The sequence below is a fragment of the Coregonus lavaretus genome (assembly GCF_964263955.1).
Source record: "Coregonus lavaretus genome assembly, chromosome: 34".
Classification (NCBI taxonomy): domain Eukaryota; kingdom Metazoa; phylum Chordata; class Actinopteri; order Salmoniformes; family Salmonidae; genus Coregonus; species Coregonus lavaretus.
This window is the reverse complement of record NC_140021.1, coordinates 37,858,594-37,883,593: the sequence shown is the minus strand read 5'-3', so window position 1 is coordinate 37,883,593 and position 25,000 is coordinate 37,858,594.

Genomic DNA, 25,000 nt, shown 5'->3' with positions numbered 1-25,000 from the left:
TCTTATGATTGACTTGGGCAAATGAATGCGTTTTCTAACAAGTTGAATAGATTTAGTTGATTTCTTACTAAGTTCAATAAATGTTTGAATATTGTTGAATTTCGGTTTAATGTCTGGATTCCGTGATTCGGTCCGCAACGCCTATTTTATAGGGCCCTAGTCAATGAACTTGTCATAAATCAACATAGGATATGCCCTCTTCCCCCCCCCCCCAACAAGACTCAAATATATATATATATATATATTGGAAATGTAAGCAAGGGTTGAGCTTCTTCAGTTTGTGTCACAAAGTGGATACGTTTCTGTGTCCCTTTCAGAGTGAGTGACACATTGACTTTATATAGTGTACCAAGAGTTGTTCCCTCGCTTACGGCCATACCAGCCTGAATACGCCCGATCTTGTCCGATCTCGGAAGCTAAGCAGGGTCGGGCCTGGTTAGTACTTGGATGGGAGACCGCCTGGGAATACCATGTGCTGTAAGCTTTTTGTCCCAGTAGAGCGTGCTCTTGTGTCATGGAGCAACTGCCTTTTATTTATCACCCTAATAATATCATGGATTGTTATTGGACTAAATGCAGTTTGTGTGTGCTGCCCTGCCCTGATCAAATCAAATAATGGACAGTGCGTTTCCCTCAAAATATAGGCAGTACATGCAGCCTTTGTTTTTAGTCTAGGAGACAGTCAATGTCTGTAGTCCATTAGGGCACTATAAAATCCCTTCAATGTTTTGCCTGATTCCGTTAATTCCCAAGTTCCCTTTTCTCCGTTTAGATTTCCCCGTTGACCGTTTGTCCCTGTTTTGGCAGGTTTTCGCTCTCAAAAGTACACCTTTTTAATAGCAAAACAGCACAATTGGATGTTCTATGTCCACAACAATGTTTAAACCCTATCAGGTGACCATTTGTGAGGTCTGGGAAAAATGTAAGACATTTAGATTTTGGGGTGTAGTTACCCTTAAATGCAAGCGTGCACCAGGAAGAGACCTTTGTTTGGTTAAGCGGTGTTTCTGTAGAACAAATGGCCACTGGAGGGATGCAAATGATCACGGTATAATTCTGCCAGGCAGGCATAGGCTACTTTGTAGTTAACATTTACTTGCGAAGGTTTTGGGGAAAGCCATTCCTTCCCTACCAGAAGAAGGTTATCATTAGCATCATCGCTAACGGCTACACAAAGTGTAGACATACGCGCGCACCGCACACATGCACACAGACAGGGGCATTCCTGTGCCGTTTCAGAAAGTTCATGGAAATACGAATCACTGATGCATTTTGTTCATGTCTTATGATTGACTTGGGCAAATGAATGCGTTTTCTAACAAGTTGAATAGATTTAGTTGATTTCTTACTAAGTTCAATAAATGTTTGAATATTGTTGAATTTCGGTTTAATGTCTGGATTCCGTGATTCGGTCCGCAACGCCTATTTTATAGGGCCCTAGTCAATGAACTTGTCATAAATCAACATAGGATATGCCCTCTTCCCCCCCCCCCCAACAAGACTCAAAAAAAAAAAAAAAAATTATATATATATATATATATATATATATATATATATATATATATATATATATATATATTGGAAATGTAAGCAAGGGTTAAGCTTCTTCAGTTTGTGTCACAAAGTGGATACGTTTCTGTGTCCCTTTCAGAGTGAGTGACACATTGACTTTATATAGTGTACCAAGAGTTATTCCCTCGCTTACGACCATACCAGCCTGATACGCCCGATCTCGTCCGATCTCGGAAGCTAAGCAGGGTCGGGCCTGGTTAGTACTTGGATGGGAGACCGCCTGGGAATACCAGGTGCTGTAAGCTTTTTGTCCCAGTAGAGCGTGCTCTTGTGTCATGGAGCAACTGCCTTTTATTTATCACCCTAATAATATCATGGATTGTTATTGGACTAAATGCAGTTTGTGTGTGCTGCCCTGCCCTGATCAAATCAAATAATGGACATTGCGTTTCCCTCAAAATATAGGCAGTACATGCAGCCTTTGTTTTTAGTCTAGGAGACAGTCAATGTCTGTAGTCCATTAGGGCACTATAAAATCCCTTCAATGTTTTGCCTGATTCCGTTAATTCCCAAGTTCCCTTTTCTCCGTTTAGATTTCCCCGTTGACCGTTTGTCCCTGTTTTGGCAGGTTTTCGCTCTCAAAAGTACACCTTTTTAATAGCAAAACAGCACAATTGGATGTTCTATGTCCACAACAATGTTTAAACCCTATCAGGTGACCATTTGTGAGGTCTGGGAAAAATGTAAGACATTTAGATTTTGGGGTGTAGTGACCCTTAAATGCAAGCGTGCACCAGGAAGAGACCTTTGTTTGGTTAAGCGGTGTTTCTGTAGAACAAATGGCCACTGGAGTGATGCAAATGATCACGGTATAATTCTGCCAGGCAGGCATAGGCTACTTTGTAGTTAACATTTACTTGCGAAGGTTTTGGGGAAAGCCATTCCTTCCCTACCAGAAGAAGGTTATCATTAGCATCATCGCTAACGGCTACACAAAGTGTAGACATACGCGCGCACCGCACAGATGCGCACAGACAGGGGCATTCCTGTGCCGTTTCAGAAAGTTCATGGAAATACGAATCACTGATGCATTTTGTTCATGTCTTATGATTGACTTGGGCAAATGAATGCGTTTTCTAACAAGTTGAATAGATTTAGTTGATTTCTTACTAAGTTCAATAAATGTTTGAATATTGTTGAATTTCGGTTTAATGTCTGGATTCCGTGATTCGGTCCGCAACGCCTATTTTATAGGGCCCTAGTCAATGAACTTGTCATAAATCAACATAGGATATGCCCTCTTCCCCCCCCCCCCCAACAAGACTCAAATATATATATATATATATATATATATATATATATATATTGGAAATGTAAGCAAGGGTTGAGCTTCTTCAGTTTGTGTCACAAAGTGGATACGTTTCTGTGTCCCTTTCAGAGTGAGTGACACATTGACTTTATATAGTGTACCAAGAGTTGTTCCCTCGCTTATGGCCATACCAGCCTGAATACGCCCATCCTGATTGGAGAAGTGACGACAGGTGTGAGTTTTGAGCTGTGAGTGAGTGTTTGCTGAAGAGTGTTTGCGCGAGAGCTATTTTTGTTAATTATTTGGATTTCGAAATATAATTTTTGGTTTGTTCTTGCAGTTGAATAGTTTTAAGTTTGGTTAGTCTTCCCCCCTTGCAGTTTTGCTGCTTGGGGGAGAGTTTTTCTTTTCGGATTTTTTTTTTGAAGCACTATGACGGACAACATGGAAATGACAAACGGAATGGACAAAGACAACGAAAGGGCGCAACGGAAGAAAAATGAAGATAAAGAAGGAATGAAATATGGCAAAGAATACACGGTGGCAATTGAGTTGGAAGGAGAAGACAAAGTGACGACAATGGAACTACTACGAGCAATTAAGGAGGTGTGTGGAGAGGTGGTGGGATGCCGAATGAAAGGAGAAAAGAAGTATGAAGTTACGATGAGAAACGGAAAAGGAAAAGAACGTTTAATGGATGGAATATGGATAAAGGACACCAGGATTTTGGCGAGAGATGTTAATGTGAAGGAATTGGTGGTGTCTTTTATGAATCTCCCAGTATATGTAGAAGATGGTGTGATACTGGGCAAGCTGAGTAGCTGGGGAGTGGCAGCCGTTTCGGAGATAAGGAGGAGAGTTTGGCCAGGAACGGAGGTGGTTGATGGGACACGTTTTTGCAAAGTCAAGTTCACAGAAAAAGTGACATCATTGCCTTACTCTACAAGAATTGAGACGTTGGAGGGAGCAGAATATTTTAGGGTCCTTCATGACAAACAGGTCAGAGTGTGTCGTTTGTGTATTCAACCCGGGCACATAGTTAAAGACTGCCCTGAATTTAAGTGTTTCAAATGTGGCAAGCAAGGACACTATGTGAGAGAATGTGTCGGAGGGAAGGAAAGGAATTTCTGTGGTGGATGCAGAAAGAGATTGGCGGAGTGCAACTGTGGAGAGGTTATGGCTGAAGAGGGGAGTCAAGCACTATTCGAGGAAGCAGTTGTATTGTCGCAAGAAGGAGAAGAAGATGGAGGAGAGGACGTGGTGGAGAGTGGAGAGACGGAGGAAGGAAGAAGGGAGAAGGACCAGAAGATGAATGAAATTGGGAGTAGTATGGACTCAGAAATAAGAAGAGGGAGTTTTCAGGAGGAGGGGGGGAGTGGACTGGGGGGAAGCACGGGGGACTCACAGGTTTTGGGGGATAGCACAGTACTAACAAGTACCTCGGGGGGTGAAGAAATGGAGAGGGGTTCGAGTTTGAGAACAATAACAGAAACGACAACGACGGCTATACAGTGGGGAAAAAAAGTATTTAGTCAGCCACCAATTGTGCAAGTTCTCCCACTTAAAAAGATGAGAGAGGCCTGTAATTTTCATCATAGGTACATGTCAACTATGACAGACAAAATGAGGAAAAAAAATCCAGAAAATCACATTGTAGGATTTTTTATGAATTTATTTGCAAATTATGGTGGAAAATAAGTATTTGGTCAATAACAAAAGTTTCTCAATACTTTGTTATATACCCTTTGTTGGCAATGACACAGGTCAAACGTTTTCTGTAAGTCTTCACAAGGTTTTCACACACTCTTGCTGGTATTTTGGCCCATTCCTCCATGCAGATCTCCTCTAGAGCAGTGATGTTTTGGGGCTGTCGCTGGGCAACACGGACTTTCAACTCCCTCCAAAGATTTTCTATGGGGTTGAGATCTGGAGACTAGCTAGGCCACTCCAGGACCTTGAAATGCTTCTTACGAAGCCACTCCTTCGTTGCCCGGGCGGTGTGTTTGGGATCATTGTCATACTGAAAGACCCAGCCACATTTCATCTTCAATGCCCTTGCTGATGGAAGGAGGTTTTCACTCAAAATCTCACGATACATGGCCCCATTCATTATTTCCTTTACACGGATCAGTCGTCCTGGTCCCTTTGCAGAAAAACAGCCCCAAAGCATGATGTTTCCACCCCCATGCTTCACAGTAGGTATGGTGTTCTTTGGATGCAACTCAGCATTCTTTGTCCTCCAAACACGACGAGTTGAGTTTTTACCAAAAAGTTATATTTTGGTTTCATCTGACCATATGACATTCTCCCAATCCTCTTCTGGATCATCCAAATGCACTCTAGCAAACTTCAGACGGGCCTGGACATGTACTGGCTTAAGCAGGGGGACACGTCTGGCACTGCAGGATTTGAGTCCCTGGCGGCGTAGTGTGTTACTGATGGTAGGCTTTGTTACTTTGGTCCCAGCTCTCTGCAGGTCATTCACTAGGTCCCCCCGTGTGGTTCTGGGATTTTTGCTCACCGTTCTTGTGATCATTTTGGGCCCACGGGGTGAGATTTTGCGTGGAGCCCCAGATCAAGGGAGATTATCAGTGGTCTTGTATGTCTTCCATTTCCTAATAATTGCTCCCACAGTTGATTTCTTCAAACCAAGCTGCTTACCTATTGCAGATTCAGTCTTCCAAGCCTGGTGCAGGTCAACAATTTTGTTTCTGGTGTCCTTTGAAAGCTCTTTAGTCTTGGCCATAGTGGAGTTTGGAGTGTGACTGTTTGAGGTTGTGGACAGGTGTCTTTTATACTGATAACAAGTTCAAACAGGTGCCATTAATACAGGTAACGAGTGGAGGACAGAGGAGCCTCTTAAAGAAGAAGTTACAGGTCTGTGAGAGCCAGAAATCTTGCTTGTTTGTAGGTGACCAAATACTTATTTTCCACCATAATTTGCAAATAAATTCAATAAAAATCCTACAATGTGATTTTCTGGATTTTTTTTTCTCATTTTGTCTGTCATAGTTGACGTGTACCTATGATGAAAATTACAGGCCTCTCTCCTCTTTTTAAGTGGGAGAACTTGCACAATTGGTGGCTGACTAAATACTTTTTTTCCCCACTGTACATGAGACGGAGATGAACACGGGGAGCACAACGATGACAATACCAGAGACGGAGATGAACATGGGGAGCACAACGGATGAGGGTGACAAGAAGTTGAGTTGGCTGGATAACATGGATTTGGAGGAGATATCGGACACGGATGATGGAGAAAAGATTGAAAGAACGAGGGAAGGATACAGGAAGAGGAAAGCGGGGGGAAGAGGGGGAGAGAAAGGGTGGAAGAGGAAAGAAACTGGATAACAGGTAGAGGATAATGAAATTATATTTTATTATTTTATTATTTATTAGAATGGTAAATATAATGTCAATAAATGCAAATGGTTTGAGAACAATGGGAAAATTTAATAGAATAGTACAAATGAAGAATTCAGATATTTTATGTATTCAAGAGACGCACTGGGATAATGCATGTGTTTTAGAAGTAAAAAAAATATGGAGGGATTTTATTTATGTTAACAATGGCAGGGGAAATTCAAGTGGGGTTGCAATTTTATTAAGGAAGGATGTAGTAGAAAATGTGAAGAAGATATATAATGATAATAATGGGAGGATTTTAATTTTGGAGTTTGAATATATGAATAGGGTTTTTAGGATTATAAATATTTATGCGCCGAATAATGAGATAGAGCGAAAGAATTTATTTTTAGAATTAGGGAAATGGTGCAAGGGTAACTGTATTTTAGTAGGGGATTTTAATGTTAAAATGAATAGATTAGATATGAAAAGGGGAGCTATTTTTAGAAATGACGTATCTAGGGGGGTCTTAAGGAAGATTATGTTTGAAAACAGTTTGATTGATATATGGAGGGATGAGAATCCGAACAAGAGAGGAATTTCTAGAAGGCAGGTGGTTTTAGGGGAGTTGAAACAGACGCGAATAGATCTGGTTTTAGTAAATGAGGGTTTAAGGAATTTTATGAAAGAAATTAAGTATGTTTTTACAGCTTTTAGTGATCATGCGGCGGTGGTATTTTCTTGTGGAGTAAGGACACATACTAAATCTGGTGGGCTGTGGTGTTTAAATAATAGCTTGCTAGAGGAGGAAAATTATATTGAGATGATATCAGAATGTATTGGGAAGGCCAAAAGACAACAGTTAATGGAGGTGAATATGGGGTTGTGGTGGGAGGAGCTGAAAACCAAATGTAAGGAATTGACTATAAAATATGCTGTTAAGAGGAATTATTTTTTGAAAAAGAAGGAGAGGGAACTACGTAAGAAGGTTAAACATGAACTTGAGTGTATAGAAAAGGATGAAGGTCATGGGGTGGAGGATTATTTACTGGCTAAGGATGCACTTGATGAATATGAGAAGAAGAAATGTAATGCGGCGATTGTAAGGAGTAGAGTGCAATATGCGATAGAGGGGGAAAGGTGTACTTCATTTTTCTTGAATTTAGAAAAAAGAAGACAAGAGAAGATTTATATTACGGAGTTAATTAATGATAAAGGGGAAAAGGTTAATGATTTGGTGGGGATTCTGGATACGGTCGAGAGATATTATGAATGCTTATTTAAAAAAGAAGAGGTTAATGATTCCTGTATGGATAAGGTGCTTGAACACGTGGATACTAAGTTAACAGAAGGGGAAAAAAACATGTGTGATGAAGATATGAGTCTAACTGACATTAAGGAGGCCATATTAGATGCTAATTGCAATAGGAGTCCGGGGTCTGATGGCCTAACTGCGGAATTTTATAAATCTTTTGCAGATTTGTTGGCTCCAATTTTAAGAAAACTGTATGAAGATATTGAAAAGACTCAAGTGGTGCCAGATTCGCTGGCCACAGGAGTTTTAACCATACTGTATAAAAATAAAGGGAGTCGTGTAAATTTGGATAATTATCGACCGTTGACACTTTTAAATTGTGATTATAAGATCTTAGCCAAGGTCTTAGCTAATAGAGTTAAAAAAGTTATGGGAGGAGTAATAGCAGAGACACAAGGATATAGTGTACCAGGGAGGGATATTTCTGACACAGTGGGAACAATAAGGGATGTGATAAAGCATATGGGGGAGGAAGAGGGGTTTGTGATGAGTTTGGATCTAAATAAGGCTTTTGATAGAGTTGATCATTCCTTTTTACTGCGTACACTTGGGAAATTTGGGTTTGGTGAAAGAATGATAGGTTGGATTAGATTACTGAATGGATATGCAAGGAGCAGAGTAAAACGTAATGGGATTTTAACAGATTCTTTTCCTCTGGAGAGATCTGTTAGGCAAGGATGTCCGTTATCAGCTGCTCTTTATAGTTTATCGGTGGAGCCGCTTGCAGCAATGATTAAAGCAAACAAATTAATTCGAGGTATACGGATACCGGATGGGGGGGAGAGTGTTATACAGCAATATGCGGATGATACTACATGTACTGTGATAGATGTTGAAAGTGTGAAGAATGTAATGGAGTGTTTTGAGGTATATGGCAAGGCATCAGGGGCAAAACTTAATGTTGAAAAATCTGAAATAATGTATGTGGGGATAGATGAAAAAGTGGACTGTGGATTCCCTTTCAAAAAGGCTGAAGGTTATATAAATACTTTAGGGGTGGTTTTGGGGGTGGATAAAGAAGGGACGAGAGATGAGACATGGACTGGGGTTTTGAATAAAATAAAACATACTCTATCCTATTGGAAGGCAAGAAAACTGTTCTTGAGGGGGAAGGTGGTGGTGATTAATTCTTTGGTGGCATCCAAATGTATCTATGTTCTAGGTTCGTTGGATATGCCACAATGGGTGTTAAAATAATTCAATGGTTTGGTTACAGATTTCCTATGGGAGGGGAAGGGGACTAGGATTGCAAGGGCAACTCTTATCTCGGATTTAAAGGATGGGGGGTTGAAATTGGTGGATTTGGATGTGAAGAGAAAAGCAATGAGAATAAAAACTGTGCAAAAATACTTATATGGGGAGGGAGATTATGGATGGAAAAGGTTTTTTAAACATTTTTTGTACAGAAGTGGGGGTTGTGAAGAAAGTGGATTATTGATGTCATGGAAGAAGGATATGTTGGAGGGTTTGCCTGAGTTCTATAAAGAGGTGTTCTTGGCATGGGGGGAATTTCTTCCTAAGATTGAGTACACATGTACAAATAAGGACAACATATTTAATCAGCCTGTGTTTTTGAATCCGAAAATAGAGAGTGGTGGGAAGGTGCTGTACAACAAAATGTTCATGAAGGCTGGGTTAATATTGGTAAAAGATTTTCTTTACGAGGTTATACCGGGGTTTTTAAGGGGGCAGGCAATTCTGGATACTGTGTGGGAGTTTGATGATACAGTGGAGAGAAAATTAGTATTACAGATATACGAAAGAATTAAATTATGCATTCCGGGTGAGTGGATAAAAGTGATAAATGGGGAGGGGGAATATGAGGACTTGTATGTGCTGCCAAGTCTCTATGTGGGTAAAGGATCGGGGAAACAAGTATTATCAAAAGTAACACAGAAAAGATTGTACAAGTGTATGTTGAAGTCTGTGTGTGTGAGGCCTGCGGCTGAGAGGATGTGGAGAAAAATGTTTATTGATTTGGATGTTTCTTTGATGTGGGAGAATTTGGTTTTGTTTGGGAATAAACGAAATTGTGAGAACATGGATTTTATGGTACGGCATAATCGTATATACACAAATATTATTTTACATCAGATAAACCGCGATGTACGGCGGGAATGTGATGTGTGTATGATGAAGCCAGAGTCTTTGTTGCATTTATTTTTTGAATGTCCAAGTCTGACAGGTTTTTTCAAGGAAGTAAAACTTTTGTTGTGGAGGCACTGGAGAAAATAGTTTTTAGAAAGTTTTGCATGGGATAGGTTAATATTATTTGGAGTAATGGGGAAATGTTTGGGTGTGAATGTGTACCTGTTGAATATTGTTTTGAGTTTTGTGAGGTATGCAATTTACTGTAGAAGGAATATGAAACATTTTGAAGGGAAAAAGGTGAATGTCTGGGTAATCTTTAAAGCAGGTTTAAGAAAGCAGGTGGAATTAATGTATAATGCAAAATTAGAGAAATTTGAAAGTATGTTTATAAAGGGGAGTACTTCAGTGTCTATGGAGGAGGGAGGAGGGGGAGTTAGGGTTAACTTCTGAAATGGAGTATGTCTAATGTCTATATTAGATTATGTATTTTATGTTGATTAGTGAATAAGGATGGTGTAATTATGTTGTATTTGTTGTATTGTTTTGTTGATTTTGTTTTTTATAATAAAAAAAAATAAAAAAAAATAAAAAAAATACGCCTGATCTCGTCTGATCTCGGAAGCTAAGCAGGGTTGGGCCTGGTTATTACTTGAATGGGAGACCGCCTGGGAATACCAGGTGCTGTAAGCTTTTTGTCCCAGTAGAGTGTGCTCTTGTGTCATGGAGCAACTGCCTTTTATTTATCACCCTAATAATATCATGGATTGTTATTGGACTAAATGCAGTTTGTGTGTGCTGCCCTGCCCTGATCAAATCAAATAATGGACATTGCGTTTCCCTCAAAATATAGGCAGTACATGCAGCCTTTGTTTTTAGTCTAGGAGACAGTCAATGTCTGTAGTCCATTAGGGCACTATAAAATCCCTTCAATGTTTTGCCTGATTCCGTTAATTCCCAACTTCCCTTTTCTCCGTTTAGATTTCCCCGTTGACCATTTGTCCCTGTTTTGGCAGGTTTTCGCTCTCAAAAGTACACCTTTTTAATAGCAAAACAGCACAATTGGATGTTCTATGTCCACAACAATGTTTAAACCCTATCAGGTGACCATTTGTGAGGTCTGGGAAAAATGTAAGACATTTAGATTTTGGGGTGTAGTTACCCTTAAATGCAAGCGTGCACCAGGAAGAGACCTTTGTTTGGTTAAGCGGTGTTGCTGTAGAACAAATGGCCACTGGAGTGATGCAAATGATCACGGTATAATTCTGCCAGGCAGGCATAGGCTACTTTGTAGTTAACATTTACTTGCGAAGGTTTTGGGGAAAGCCATTCCTTCCCTACCAGAAGAAGGTTATCATTAGCATCATCGCTAACGGCTACACAAAGTGAAGATATATGCGTGCACCGCACACATGCACACAGACAGGGTCATTCCTGTGCCGTTTCAGAAAGTTCATGGAAATACGATTTCACTGATGCATTTTGTTCATGTCTTATGATTGACTTGGGCAAATGAATGCGTTTTCTAACAAGTTGAATAGATTTAGTTGATTTCTTACTAAGTTCAATAAATGTTTGAATATTGTTGAATTTCGGTTTAATGTCTGGATTCCGTGATTCGGTCCGCAACGCCTATTTTATAGGGCCCTAGTCAATGAACTTGTCATAAATCAACATAGGATATGCCCTCTTCCGCTCCCCCCCCAACAAGACTCAAATATATATATATATATATATATATATATATATATATATATATATATATATATATATATATATATATATATATACAGTGGGGAAAAAAGTATTTAGTCAGCCACCAATTGTGCAAGTTCTCCCACTTAAAAAGATGAGAGAGGCCTATAATTTTCATCATAGGTACACGTCAACTATGACAGACAAATTGAGAATTTTTTTATCCAGAAAATCACATTGCTGGATTTTTTATGAATTTATTTGCAAATTATGGTGGAAAATAAGTATTTGGTCACCTACAAACAAGCAAGATTTCTGGCTCTCACAGACCTGTAACTTCTTCTTTAAGAGGCTCCTCTGTCCTCCACTCGTTACCTGTATTAATGGCACCTGTTTGAACTTGTTATCAGTATAAAAGACACCTGTCCACAACCTCAAACAGTCACACTCCAAACTCCACTATGGCCAAGACCAAAGAGCTGTCAAAGGACACCAGTAACAAAATTGTAGACCTGCACCAGACTGGGAAGACTGAATCTGCAATAGGTAAGCAGCTTGGTTTGAAGAAATCAACTGTGGGAGCAATTATTAGGAAATGGAAGACATACAAGACCACTGATAATCTCGCTCGATCTGGGGCTCCACGCAAGATCTCACCCCGTGGGGTCAAAATGATCACAAGAACGGTGAGCAAAAATCCCAGAACCACACGGGGGGACCTAGTGAATGACCTGCAGAGAGCTGGGACCAAAGTAACAAAGCCTACCATCAGTAACACACTACGCCGCCAGGGACTCAAATCCTGCAGTGCCCCCTGCTTAAGCCAGTACATGTCCAGGCCCGTCTGAAGTTTGCTAGAGTGCATTTGGATGATCCAGAAGAGGATTGGGAGAATGTCATATGGTCAGATGAAACCAAAATATATATTTTTGGTAAAAACTCAACTCGTCGTGTTTGGAGGACAAAGAATGCTGAGTTGCATCAAAAGAACACCATACCTACTGTGAAGCATGGGGGTGGAAACATCATGCTTTGGGGCTGTTTTTCTGCAAAGGGACCAGGACGACTGATCCGTGTATAGGAAAGAATGAATGGGGCCATGTATTGTGAGATTTTGAGTGAAAACCTCCTTCCATCAGCAAGGGCATTGAAGATGAAACGTGGCTGGGTCATTCAGCATGACAATGATCCTAAACACACCGCCCGGTTAACGAAGGAGTGGCTTCGTAAGAAGCATTTCAAGGTCCTGGAGTGGCCTAGCCAGTCTCCAGATCTCAACCCCATAGAAAATCTTTGGAGGGAGTTGAAAGTCCGTGTTGCCCAGCGACAGCCCCAAAACATCACTGCTCTAGAGGAGATCTGCATGGAGGAATGGGCCAAAATACCAGCAACAGTGTGTGAAAACCTTGTGAAGACTTACAGAAAACGTTTGACCTGTGTCATTGCCAACAAAGGGTATATAACAAAGTATTGAGAAACTTTTGTTATTGACCAAATACTTATTTTCCACCATAATTTGCAAATAAATTCATTAAAAATCCTACAATGTGATTTTCTGGATTTTTTTTCTCAATTTGTCTGTCATAGTTGACGTGTACCTATGATGAAAATTACAGGCCTCTCTCATATTTTTAAGTGGGAGAACTTGCACAATTGGTGGCTGACTAAATACTTTTTTTCCCCACTGTATATATATATATATATATATATATATTGGAAATGTAAGCAAGGGTTGAGCTTCTTCAGTTTGTGTCACAAAGTGGATACGTTTCTGTGTCCCTTTCAGAGTGAGTGACACATTGACTTTATATAGTGTACCAAGAGTTGTTCCCTCGCTTACGGCCATACCAGCCTGAATACACCCGATCTCGTCTGATCTTGGAAGCTAAGCAGGGTCAGGCCTGGTTAGTACTTGGATGGGAGACCGCCTGGGAATACCAGGTGCTGTAGGCTTTTTGTCCCAGTAGAGCGTGCTCTTGTGTCATGGAGCAACTGCCTTTTATTTATCACCCTAATAATATCATGGATTGTTATTGGACTAAATGCAGTTTGTGTGTGCTGCCCTGCCCTGATCAAATCAAATAATGGACAGTGCGTTTCCCTCAAAATATAGGCAGTACATGCAGCCTTAGTTTTTAGTCTAGGAGACAGTCAATGTCTGTAGTCCATTAGGGCACTATAAAATCCCTTCAATGTTTTGCCTGATTCCGTTAATTCCCAAGTTCCCTTTTCTCCGTTTAGATTTCCCCGTTGACCGTTTGTCCCTGTTTTGGCAGGTTTTCGCTCTCAAAAGTACACCTTTTTAATAGCAAAACAGCACAATTGGATGTTCTATGTCCACAACAATGTTTAAACCCTATCAGGTGACCATTTGTGAGGTCTGGGAAAAATGTAAGACATTTAGATTTTGAGGTGTAGTTACCCTTAAATGCAAGCGTGCACCAGGAAGAATCCTTTGTTTGGTTAAGCGGTGTTGCTGTAGAACAAATGGCCACTGGAGTGTTGTAAATGATCACGGTATAATTCTGCCAGGCAGGCATAGGCTACTTTGTAGTTAACATTTAATTGCGAAGGTTTTGGGGAAAGCCATTCCTTCCCTACCAGAAGAAGGTTATCATTAGCATCATCGCTAACGGCTACACAAAGTGTAGACATACGCGCGCACCGCACACATACACACAGACAGGGGCATTCCTGTGCCGTTTCAGAAAGTTCATGGAAATACGAATCACTGATGCATTTTGTTCATGTCTTATGATTGACTTGGGCAAATTAATGCGTTTTCTAACAAGTTGAATAGATTTAGTTGATTTCTTACTACGTTCAATAAATGTTTGAATATTGTTGCATTTCGGTTTAATGTCTGGATTCCGTGATTTGGTCCGCAACGCCTATTTTATAGGGCCCTAGTCAATGAACTTGTCATAAATCAACATAGGATATGCCCTCTCCCCCCCCCCCCCCCCCCCCCAACAAGACTCATATATATATATATATTGGAAATGTAAGCAAGGGTTGAGCTTCTTCAGTTTGTGTCACAAAGTGGATACGTTTCTGTGTCCCTTTCAGAGTGAGTGACACATTGACTTTATATAGTGTACCAAGAGTTGTTCCCTCGCTTACGGCCATACCAGCCTGAATACGCCCGATCTCGTCAGATCTAGAAAGCTAAGCAGGGTCGGGCCTGGTTAGTACTTGGGTGGGAGACCGCCTGGGAATACCAGGTGCTGTAAGCTTTTTGTCCCAGTAGAGTGTGCTCTTGTGTCATGGAGCAACTGCCTTTTATTTATCACCCTAATAATATCATGGATTGTTATTGGACTAAATGCAGTTTGTGTGTGCTGCCCTGCCCTGATCAAATCAAATAATGGACATTGCGTTTCCCTCAAAATATAGGCAGTACATGCAGCCTTTGTTTTTAGTCTAGGAGACAGTCAATGTCTGTAGTCCATTAGGGCACTATAAAATCCCTTCAATGTTTTGCCTGATTCCGTTAATTCCCAAGTTCCCTTTTCTCCGTTTAGATTTCCCCGTTGACCGTTTGTCCCTGTTTTGGCAGGTTTTCGCTCTCAAAAGTACACCTTTTTAATAGCAAAACAGCACAATTGGATGTTCTATGTCCACAACAATGTTTAAACCCTATCAGGTGACCATTTGTGAGGTCTGGGAAAAATGTAAGACATTTAGATTTTGGGGTGTAGTTACCCTTAAATGCAAGCGTGCACCAGGAAGAGACCTTTGTTTGGTTAAGTGGTGTTTCTGAAGAACAAATTGCCACTGGAGTGATGCAAATGATCACGGTATAATTCTGCCAGGCAAGCATAGGCTACTTTGTAGTTAACATTTACTTGCGAAGGTTTTGGGGAAAGCCATTCCTTCCCTACCAGAAGAAGGTTATCATTAGCATCATCGCTAACGGCTACACAAAGTGTAGACATACGCGCGCACCGCACACATGCACACAGACAGGGGCATTCCTGTGCCGTGCCAGAAAGTTCATGGAAATACGAATCACTGATGCATTTTGTTCATGTCTTATGATTGACTTGGGCAAATGAATGCGTTTTCTAACAAGTTGAATAGATTTAGTTGATTTCTTACTAAGTTCAATAAATGTTTGAATATTGTTGCATTTCGGTTTAATGTCTGGATTCCGTGATTCGTCCGCAACGCCTATTTTATAGGGCCCTAGTCAATGAACTTGTCATAAATCAACATAGGATATGCCCTCTTCCCCCCCCCCCCCCACAAGACTCAAATATATATATATATATATATATATATATATATATATATATATATATATATATATATATATATATATATATATATATATATATATATATATATATATATATATATATATATATATATATATTGGAAATGTAAGCAAGGGTTGAGCTTCTTCAGTTTGTGTCACAAAGTGGATACGTTTCTGTGTCCCTTTCAGAGTGAGTGACACATTGACTTTATATAGTGTACCAAGAGTTGTTCCCTCGCTTACGGCCATACCAGCCTGAATACGCCCGATCTCGTCCGATCTTGGACGCTAAGCAGGGTCAGGCCTGGTTAGTACTTGGATGGGAGACCGCCTGGGAATACCAGGTGCTGTAGGCTTTTTGTCCCAGTAGAGCGTGCTCTTGTGTCATGGAGCAACTGCCTTTTATTTATCACCCTAATAATATCATGGATTGTTATTGGACTAAATGCAGTTTGTGTGTGCTGCCCTGCCCTGATCAAATCAAATAATGGACAGTGCGTTTCCCTCAAAATATAGGCAGTACATGCAGCCTTTGTTTTTAGTCTAGGAGACAGTCAATGTCTGTAGTCCATTAGGGCACTATAAAATCCCTTCAATGTTTTGCCTGATTCCGTTAATTCCCAAGTTCCCTTTTCTCCGTTTAGATTTCCCCGTTGACCGTTTGTCCCTGTTTTGGCAGGTTTTCGCTCTCAAAAGTACACCTTTTTAATAGCAAAACAGCACAATTGGATGTTCTATGTCCACAACAATGTTTAAACCCTATCAGGTGACCATTTGTGAGGTCTGGGAAAAATGTAAGACATTTAGATTTTGGGGTGTAGTTACCCTTAAATGCAAGCGTGCACCAGGAAGAATCCTTTGTTTGGTTAAGCGGTGTTGCTGTAGAACAAATGGCCACTGGAGTGTTGTAAATGATCACGGTATAATTCTGCCAGGCAGGCATAGGCTACTTTGTAGTTAACATTTACTTGCGAAGGTTTTGGGGAAAGCCATTCCTTCCCTACCAGAAGAAGGTTATCATTAGCATCATCGCTAACGGCTACACAAAGTGTAGACATACGCGCGCACCGCACACATGCACACAGACAGGGGCATTCCTGTGCCGTTTCAGAAAGTTCATGGAAATACGAATCACTGATGCATTTTGTTCATGTCTTATGATTGACTTGGGCAAATGAATGCGTTTTCTAACAAGTTGAATAGATTTAGTTGATTTCTTACTAAGTTCAATAAATGTTTGAATATTGTTGCATTTCGGTTTAATGTCTGGATTCCGTGATTCGTCCGCAACGCCTATTTTATAGGGCCCTAGTCAATGAACTTGTCATAAATCAACATAGGATATGCCCTCTTCCCCCCCCCCCCCCCCACAAGACTCAAATATATATATATATATATATATATATATATATATATATATATATATATATATATATATATATTGGAAATATAAGCAAGGGTTGAGCTTCTTCAGTTTGTGTCACAAAGTGGATACGTTTCTGTGTCCCTTTCAGAGTGAGTGACACATTGACTTTATATAGTGTACCAAGAGTTGTTCCCTCGCTTACGGCCATACCAGCCTGAATACACCCGATCTCGTCTGATCTTGGAAGCTAAGCAGGGTCAGGCCTGGTTAGTACTTGGATGGGAGACCGCCTGGGAATACCAGGTGCTGTAGGCTTTTTGTCCCAGTAGAGCGTGCTCTTGTGTCATGGAGCAACTGCCTTTTATTTATCACCCTAATAATATCATGGATTGTTATTGGACTAAATGCAGTTTGTGTGTGCTGCCCTGCCCTGATCAAATCAAATAATGGACAGTGCGTTTCCCTCAAAATATAGGCAGTACATGCAGCCTTAGTTTTTAGTCTAGGAGACAGTCAATGTCTGTAGTCCATTAGGGCACTATAAAATCCCTTCAATGTTTTGCCTGATTCCGTTAATTCCCAAGTTCCCTTTTCTCCGTTTAGATTTCCCCGTTGACCGTTTGTCCCTGTTTTGGCAGGTTTTCGCTCTCAAAAGTACACCTTTTTAATAGCAAAACAGCACAATTGGATGTTCTATGTCCACAACAATGTTTAAACCCTATCAGGTGACCATTTGTGAGGTCTGGGAAAAATGTAAGACATTTAGATTTTGGGGTGTAGTTACCCTTAAATGCAAGCGTGCACCAGGAAGAATCCTTTGTTTGGTTAAGCGGTGTTGCTGTAGAACAAATGGCCACTGGAGTGTTGTAAATGATCACGGTATAATTCTGCCAGGCAGGCATAGGCTACTTTGTAGTTAACATTTAATTGCGAAGGTTTTGGGGAAAGCCATTCCTTCCCTACCAGAAGAAGGTTATCATTAGCATCATCGCTAACGGCTACACAAAGTGTAGACATACGCGCGCACCGCACACATGCACACAGACAGGGGCATTCCTGTGCCGTTTCAGAAAGTTCATGGAAATACGAATCACTGATGCATTTTGTTCATGTCTTATGATTGACTTGGGCAAATTAATGCGTTTTCTAACAAGTTGAATAGATTTAGTTGATTTCTTACTACGTTCAATAAATGTTTGAATATTGTTGCATTTCGGTTTAATGTCTGGATTCCGTGATTTGGTCCGCAACGCCTATTTTATAGGGCCCTAGTCAATGAACTTGTCATAAATCAACATAGGATATGCCCTCTTCCCCCCCCCCCCAACAAGACTCATATATATATATATATATATATTGGAAATGTAAGCAAGGGTTGAGCTTCTTCAGTTTGTGTCACAAAGTGGATACGTTTCTGTGTCCCTTTCAGAGTGATTGACACATTGACTTTATATAGTGTACCAAGAGTTGTTCTCTCGCTTACGGCCATACCAGCCTGAATACACCCGATCTCGTCTGATCTCGGAAGCTAAGCAGGGTTGGGCCTGGTTAGTACTTGGTTGGGAGACTGCCTGGGAATACCAGGTGCTGTAAGCTTTTTGTCCCAGTAGAGCGTGCTCTTGTGTCATGGAGCAACTGCCTTTTATTTATCACCCTAATAATATCATGGATTGTTATTGGACTAAATGCTGTTTGTGTGTGCTGCCCTGCCCTGATCAAATCAAATAATGGTTAGTGCGTTTCCCTCAAAATATAGGCAGTACATGCAGCCTTTGTTTTTAGTCTAGGAGACAGTCAATGTCTGTAGTCCATTAGGGCACTATAAAATCCCTTCAATGTTTTGCCTGATTCCGTTAATTCCCAAGTTCCCTTTTCTCCGTTTAGATTTCCCCGTTGACCGTTTGTCCCTGTTTTGGCAGGTTTTCGCTCTCAAAAGTACACCTTTTTAATAGCAAAACAGCACAATTGGATGTTCTATGTCCACAACAATGTTTAAACCCTATCAGGTGACCATTTGTGAGGTCTGGGAAAAATGTAAGACATTTAGATTTTGGGGTGTAGTTACCCTTAAATGCAAGCGTGCACCAGGAAGAGACCTTTGTTTGGTTAAGCGGTGTTGTTGTAGAACAAATTGCCACTGGAGTGATGCAAATGATCACGGTATAATTCTGCCAGGCAGGCATAGGCTACTTTGTAGTTAACATTTACTTGCGAAGGTTTTGGAGAAAGCCATTCCTTCCCTACCAGAAGAAGGTTATCATTAGCATCATCGCTAACGGCTACACAAAGTGTAGACATACGCGCGCACCTCACACATGCACACAGACAGGGGCATTCCTGTGCCGTGCCAGAAAGTTCATGGAAATACGAATCACTGATGCATTTTGTTCATGTCTTATGATTGACTTGGGCAAATGAATGCGTTTTCTAACAAGTTGAATAGATTTAGTTGATTTCTTACTAAGTTCAATAAATGTTTGAATATTGTTGAATTTCGGTTTAATGTCTGGATTCCGTGATTCGGTCCGCAACGCCTATTTTATAGGGCCCTAGTCAATGAACTTGTCATAAATCAACATAGGATATGCCCTCTTCCCCCCCCCCCCCCAACAAGACTCATATATATATATATATTGGAAATGTAAGCAAGGGTTGAGCTTCTTCAGTTTGTGTCACAAAGTGGATACGTTTCTGTGTCCCTTTCAGAGTGAGTGACACATTGACTTTATATAGTGTACCAAGAGTTGTTTCCTCGCTTACTGCCATACCTGCCTGAATACGCCCCTTTTTGGAATTTCAGGAAGTGGATGAGCGGCAGGTGTCTGAGTGCTTGAGAGAGGATATCGTTTGTTTGGAGGTTTTTTTGATTTATAAGTTTGAAAGTTTGTGTGTGATTGTAGTTGATTTTCTTTGAAACTTTTTTGTTATTATCCCCCATCGGCGTGAGCTGTTTGGGGGATATTGATTAAAATAACCGGATGGACAACATGGCGTCAACATCAAGAATACAAACGACGACGAGAAAGGACAACAGTGAAATCAGAATTTCAAATGAAGAACTGAAGAAAAGAAAGTATGAGAAGGAACTGACGGTGAACGTGGAAATAATTGGAGAAGGGAAAATAACAACGATGGAATTGCTGAGAGGAATAAGGGAAGTTTGTGGAACAATACTTGGATGTAGAATGAGAGACGGAAATAAGTATGAAATAACAATGTCTCATGTAAAGGGAAAAGAAAGACTAATGGACGGGCTAAAGATAAAGAACTGTCAAATCATGGCTAAAGAGCTAGGGAACGATGAGCTTGTGGTGTCCTTTTTGAACTTGCCTGCATACATTACAGATGGGGAGATATATGAGAAACTAAGAGGCTGGAAAGTGAAGGCGACCACGCCAATCAAGAGGAGGATGTGGCCAGGAACAGACATTGTAGACGGGACGAGATTTTGCAAGGTGAAGTTCACAGACAATGTGCAATCCTTGCCATATTCTACCAAATTTAACACTGTCGAGGGATTTGAATATTTTCGTGTAATCCATGACAATCAAGTGAAGGTATGTAGACTATGTATTCAGCCGGGGCACATACTTAAGGAATGTCCAGAATTCACTTGCCATAAATGTAGTGAACAAGGGCATTATGCCAGAGAATGTTTGAACATAGGTAATGTGTGTGAAATGTGTGACAGACCGAAAGTTAGATGTAGCTGTAAGAAGGGAAAAGATCACTTACTTTTGCAAACAATGGACCTCACTTCTGAGGAAGAGGAGGGGAGTGTGTTTATGGAAGGAGAAAAAGAGAGTGACATGGGGAGTGTGACTTCAGAGACAGTGGCAGATATGCCTGAAGAGCCTGTAATGTCTTCTGGCAAAACACGAGACGCAGTTTTGGTCTCTGCTGCTGACAAGGTGGAACAGCAGCACATGATGGGTGAAATACATACACAGGTAGAGATGGTGCAAGGTGCTTCTCAGGTGCCTGAGCCAGTTTCAAGCGTGTGTAAAAATGACACCAAAGAGCGAGCTGGGTCCACTGAAGTCACTGGCACTGTTAAAGCGCACTTTTCAAAAGGCTTCCCTGCCGCTCCAAATCAGGAGACGGAGGATGAAATAGATAGTGAGGATCATCAGTTGTTTGCAAAAAATAAGAGGTCATTGTCGAAAACTAGGGAGATGATGGGATTTGGAAAAAAGAAAAAGTAGGTTTTGAAAGGACTTGTTTTGCTCTGATTATACCTCTGCACACATTACTAATGATTACAGTCGCATCCCTAAATGGTAACAGTTTGAGAAACATGAGCAAATTTGAGCAGGTTTTAGTGTCTGTTAAGGCAGACATGTTGTGTTTTCAAGAGACCAATTGGACAGATTCCAAAATACAGGAGATTAAGAGTAAATGGTCTGATTTAATTTTTTGTAGTCATGGAAGTGATAAAACATGTGGTGTGGCTATTTTGATAAAAAACGATGTGGTTCAAAATGTAAAACAAATATATGCTGACAATGATGGCAGACTTATTGCAATTGAATTTGAAGTGCAAAATGTAGTTTTTCGTTTAATCAATGTTTATGCTTCAAACATTGAATCTGAAAGGAGAGAAATGTTTCACAACTTAAAAACACTGTGCTCAGAAAACTGTATATTGATAGGAGACTTTAATGTGAGGTGTAGTAGAATGGATGCCTCTAGTTGTGCTAGATTCAGATATGACTCTTCTAGAAATGCATTATGGAAACTTATGAATGAGGAGAATCTAGTAGATATATGGAGGGCTGAAAATCCAAACAGAAGAGTGTTTTCTAGAAGGCAGGTGGTGCTAAAGGAATTAAAACAAAGCAGAATTGATTTATGTCTAGCAAAACAAGAATTGGTGCAGCATGTTAAGAAGATGTCATATAACTTTACAGCATATAGTGATCACGCAGTAATGTCATTTCAAATGGGTTTTGGTGTGGAGAGGAGAGGGGGAGGTGTCTGGTGTTTAAATGCCAGTCTGTTAAAGGAGGAAGGATATAGAAATGAAATTGTTGAATGTATTAATGATGAAATGTCTAATGTACTGTTAAAAGAGAATGTGTGTTTATGGTGGGAGGAAGTGAAAGGAAAAGTAAAAAACAGGAGTATTAGGTATGCTAGAAATCACAACCGGTTAGATAAGCAGAAAGAAACAATGCTTAGAAATAGGATGTTGCATGAACTTGAAAAGGCTGATACTGATCCAGACTATGATGTTGTGAATTATTTGAAAATCCATGCAGAGCTGGGTCGTTATGAAAAAAAGAAATGTTTGGGTGCTATTGTTAGGAGTAGGGCACAGTACGCTTTGGAGGGAGAGAAATGTACATCCTTTTTTTTGGGGCTTGAAAAAAGAAAACAAACTAAGAGTTACATTGTAGAGTTGGAAAATGAAAAAGGTGTAAAGGTAAACGATTTTGTTGAGATCTTAGATACAGTTGAATCCTTTTACAGAAATCTTTACAAAAAGAATGATGTAGATAAAGTATGTGTTGAAAAAGTGCTGGATACAATTAGTGCCAAAGTATCTCAGGTAGATAGAATGATGTGTGATGAAGAGATTTCGATTATGGAAATCAAGGAAGCAATTGTTAACACTCAAGGCAATAAAAGTCCGGGTTTGGATGGTCTAACAAATGAGTTCTATAAAGTCTTTGTAGATATTTTGGCACCCATTTTAGGGAAGGTGTTTCATTATATGGAAGAGAATAAGGAAATCCCTGAGTCTATGTCAACTGGTATGTTAACGATTTTATTCAAGAATAGGGGCAGTAGATTCAAGTTAGAAAATTATAGGCCTATTAGTCTTCTAAATTCCGATTATAAGATATTGACTAAAGTGTTAGCGAATAGGATGAAAAAGGTGATTGGGAGTATTATTGCATCAACACAAGCCTACGGTATACCTGGAAGAGATGTTGCAGATGTAATTTGTACAATTAGAGATGTTGTTAATCAAATGAAAAATGAAGGCGGTATAGTATTAAGTTTGGATTTTAACAAAGCCTTTGATAGAGTGGAGCATAGCTTCCTATTACAGACTATGGAGAGGTTTGGTTTTGGGCCAAAGTTTGTAGCTTGGATCAACCTGTTGTACAGCGGGGCTAAAAGTTGTGTCAAATGTAACGGAGTGGTAACAGATACTTTTCCTGTAGAGAGGTCAGTAAGGCAGGGCTGTCCTTTGTCAGCTCTGTTGTACAGTATTTCTACAGAACCGTTAGCTACTTTAATAAATAGTAATAAAGAGGTAAGGGGTGTCGGAATCCCAGGTGGTGGTATCAGTGTTGTACATCAGTACGCTGATGACATTACTTGCACTGTGAAAGATATAGGAAGCATTGGAAGCATTATGAGAATCATAGATATATATGGTAAGGCATCGGGCGCTAAAGTTAATATAGAGAAGACTGAAATAATGTTTGTTGGGGATATCGATGCAAATAAGTGTGAGATTCCATTCAAGATAGCAAGGGATTTTATTAAAGTGCTGGGAGTAAACATTGGTGTAAAGGAGAAAGAGGCAAAAGATATAACTTGGACTGGGATCCTTAATAAAGTCAAGCTAACGTTAAATTTCTGGAAAAATAGAAAATTAAGGTTAAAAGGTAAAGTAATTGTTGCAAATGCTTTGGTATTATCTAAATTTGTGTATGTTTTGGGAGTCCTGGACATGCCTGAGTGGGTGCTAAATGAATTAAATAAGGTGGTGTCTAATTTTATATGGGATGGTAAAGGTGTTAGAATATCTCAGAAAACATTGATAGCTGACTATGTGGATGGAGGTTTAAAACTTGTAGATTTAGATGTCAAAAGAAAAGCTATTAGGATAAAAACAGTAAAGAAATATTTGTATGACAGTGAAGATTATGGCTGGAAACACTTCTTTAAGGTCTACTTAGAGGAGAGTGGTGGATGTGGAGATAATGGTTTATTGATGGGGCTTAAAAGGAAAATGTTTGAAAAGGTACCAGATTTTTATAAAGAGGTGCTAAATGCATGGGCAGAGTTGTTGCCTAATGTATATTATGAATGTGGTCATATTGACCTGATTATGAATCAACCTATATTTCTGAATGAGAAAATCAAGAACAAAGAACAAGTTTTGTATAATAAAGTATTTAGGAGTGCAGGTCTACGACAAATAAAAGATTATACCTATGAGGTAATTCCAGGGTTTTTACCTGAAGAAGCTATTTTTGATATTATCAAGGAATGGGATGAAGAGGTGGGAAGGGGAACAGTGAATAATATGTATGACAAGATAAAGAATAGCATACCAAGCGCATGGGTGGATTTAATAAATAGTGAGGTTGAAAGAGAAAATCTGTTTGTATTTCCTAATTTGTTCATTGGTAGCAGTGAGAAGAAAGTACATTTATCTACTATACCAGTGAAAATATTGTATAGAATAATGGTAGGAAAATGTTATAGAAGGCCGGCTGCTGAAAAATTTTGGAAAACAGTTTTTCCAGAATTGGATGAAAAAAAGATATGGGAAAATTTAAATGTAAAATATAATAGTAAGGAGTGTGAAAATAATGATTTTAAGTTAAGACACAATAGAATATTTACAAAGGTGGTGTTACATCAAATTAATTGTGAAGTAAAAAGGGAATGCGATATATGTGGATGTTTCCCAGAAACGCTTATGCATTTGTTTATAGAATGTGAGGAATTAAAAGATATGTTTTGTAAAGTTAAGGAAATGTTAAGTAAAAACTGGGGGGGTGATTTCTTGAAAAAGTATGTGTGGGAGGAACTTGTGTTATTTGGAGTGTCTGGTAAATGTGATGGCGTTAATGTGTGCTTGTTGAATATTGTTTTGAGTTTTGTGAGGTATGCTATTTTTTGTAGGAGGAATTATGGTTTTTTTGACAGGAAGAGGGTGAAGGTGTGGGGTATTTTTATATCACTGTTTAGTAAACACATGGATATGTTGTTTAATTATGGGATGGAAGATTTTGATGAACAGTTTGTTGAGGGGTGTGGGTTGATTGCAAAGGTGGATGGTGGAGGAATCACTTATAATTTTTGAAAGAATTATTTTGAATATTTTCTTTGTTTATTTTTATTTGATAGGGGGTGGCT